The following is a 2,855-nucleotide window of genomic DNA, read 5'->3' as shown; positions in this document are numbered from 1 at the left end:
GACTTCCAAAATGCCTGAACCATAGCATAAATAAACCTTCAAATAGTAATTTAACTCTTTATTGAACAAATATGGCTAATTCTCCATCCATAGAAATCTTCAAAGACAATTTTGGTGCCAAAACCACTTAAATATCCAAAAACATGGAACCTGTTGTCCTAACAATTTGATTCAATTTTCAAGGGAAAGATAGTTTCTCATGGAGCTCCAACTTGCTTAAAATCATTCATAGGAAAGATGAAGACCTTTTTCCAACATTGTTAGCTCAAATAGACTTTGAGAACAACATTTTGCTCATAATTTCAATCTACTAGTCAAGTTACTCACTTAACTTGTCTAGTATGATCTCACACAAACTCTTTGTGCATAACCATGGCCAAAAAATAAAAGCTATACACTTTAAAGACTCTCATCAACTTGACCAAGTCCCTCCATGGGAGCCCAATGAGGTTTTTAGTCAAGTTGACCCATTATGAAGCACAAACCCTTAACAGGGCAGAGGAGTAGCAAAACTGAAGTAAATAAACACAACTCTCTTCACAATGCAAGAACAAGGAACCAATTAAATTAATTGATTTGAATTAACAATAAAAACACTTCTTAGCAAGTACAGTATGCAAGAAGTCAGATTAGCATGGACTGATACATCCAAACAAGTTCAAATTGCCATAAAAACCAGAATTTGCACTTCTTTTATTGAGAATAACTTTGATTTCACATCTGCCAACCCTATACAAGGAAGAGGGTGGTCTATTTAAAGGTTTTGTGATTTATTTATTATTTCCTATATAGACATATAGCTGTAGGATTGCTTTTGTACATTTTTGACTTAAAAATGACAACTTTTTAACAAGGTGAGTAGCTTTTGTTGCATAAAATGACATTTTTGCTCCCCTTTACTACACCAAATCTCTCAAACACTTAAACATGCTTGAAATAACTTTAAAAACATTTCTAAATGCTTTCACAAACATTCTTAAGCATATAAGGCACTTCTCACAAATTTACCCATTTTTGGCCTAGGAGGCAAAACTTGACAAATCAAGGCTAGAAAGACAAAACTTGATCTCTTAAGCACAAAATGAGATCAAAACCACTTGACAAGACACACAAAAACCTAAAACAACATCACAAACCTACCACAAGACATTACAAATAATAAAGCATTAAATACTATAAAAGGAGAGTTTTTACTCAACCAGGTGCTCCTGCACTAGCCACACAAATCAATATGAATAAGATCAAGAACATTATTAGATTTGTGTTGTATACTCTTAAAAGAGGTTTTGACCTATTTTCCCATTTGAGATTCTTTGCATACCGGATTATAGGGCTTCACAATCTTAGTTATATCTCTAACTGCCTTAGTTGAACTGATCTTTACAATGCAATCAAAATTCATATGATATAGCCTTTTATGTCATAGATAACTCTCATCAATTTGTCCAATCAAACATGTCTTCTCACCGGAATTCAAATGAAATATATTATGTTTTGTCTGTGTACTTGTTGCAATCTCTTTAATGATTTTGCATTTTCCATCCTTGAATTGTAATTGAAATCCCTTATCCACCAATTGTCCTACACTCAAAAGATTATGCCTTAAAGCTTCAACATAATAAACATTATCAGTATTGTGCTTACCATCCAATGATATAGTTCCTTTTCCCTTGAACATACATGCTTTGCCATCTCCAAATCTAACTAGACCGCCATCAAATTCTTGCAAAGATAGAAACTTCCCTTTATTTCCAGTCATATGATGTGAACATCCACTGTCAATTACCCATTCATCCTTAGCTTCAATTTTAGTAGCAAGTGCCTTCTCTTCAGGTACATTCTCTTCCAGTTCTGGAACATTTTCCTTGATATCTAGGAACACCCATTCCTTTCCATTGCCGGAACCACTAGTAGAGTCAGGTGCTGGTTTATCATCAGAATCAATCACACCTTCGTCATCCGCTATGTACCATGATTTGTCTATGTTTTTCATGTACTTATACTTGTTATGATATCCAGGGTTAGGATTAAAATATATTCTATCTCTCTCTTCAAATATTGAATTCCTTTCAAGACATCTAGAAGCAAAATGACCTATCTTATTACATGCAAAACATTTAAAAGGTGTTTTTCTTTCATACTTACTTCCTACCAGTCCTTTAGGTACTCTTCTAGAAAATAGGGCTTCAAGTTTCTCAAATAATTCATCTTCTTTCTTCATATCATCCAATTCCTTTGCATACAAAGCTTTCCAATCTTGATTGCTGGTTGATGATGCAAATCCATGAAAAGAAGGTTCAGACTTCACAACTCCAAAAGGTCCAAATTCTTCAAGCTCAAAAGTAGATAATTTCCCAACCAAGATATCTCTATTGACAAAAGTATTAGCTATTGTTATCAATTCATTAATAGCACCAACCTTCATCTTGTAAGCCGTTGGCAATGATCTCAAAAATTTAGAAACTATTTCATCTTCACTCAGAGTTCCACCACAATATTGAATTCCCATAACAATCTCATTTACCCTTTCCATGAATGCAGTAATCTTTTCATCTTCTTCCATCTTCAAGTTTTCATATCTCACCCGGTAACCATCAAGTTTAGTAATCTTCATAGTAGGGTCACCTTCATTAAGAGTCTCCAACTTATCCCATATAGCCTTTGCAGATGATTTGTTAATTAATCCCATTAGTTGCCGATCAGAAAGTGCACACAAGAGGGCTTATCTTGCTCTGCAATCATTCTCAAGCTCCTTATCCAAGTGTGAACCAAGGGCCTATTTTTTGAGGTATAGATTTGAATATTATTTCAAATGTTGAAGGAAATAGGCATAATGCTGAGATGAATTATGATGT

The sequence above is a fragment of the Cryptomeria japonica genome, chromosome 3, assembly GCF_030272615.1.
Source record: "Cryptomeria japonica chromosome 3, Sugi_1.0, whole genome shotgun sequence".
NCBI lineage: Eukaryota > Viridiplantae > Streptophyta > Pinopsida > Cupressales > Cupressaceae > Cryptomeria > Cryptomeria japonica.
Note: the sequence above shows the minus strand (reverse complement) of the source record.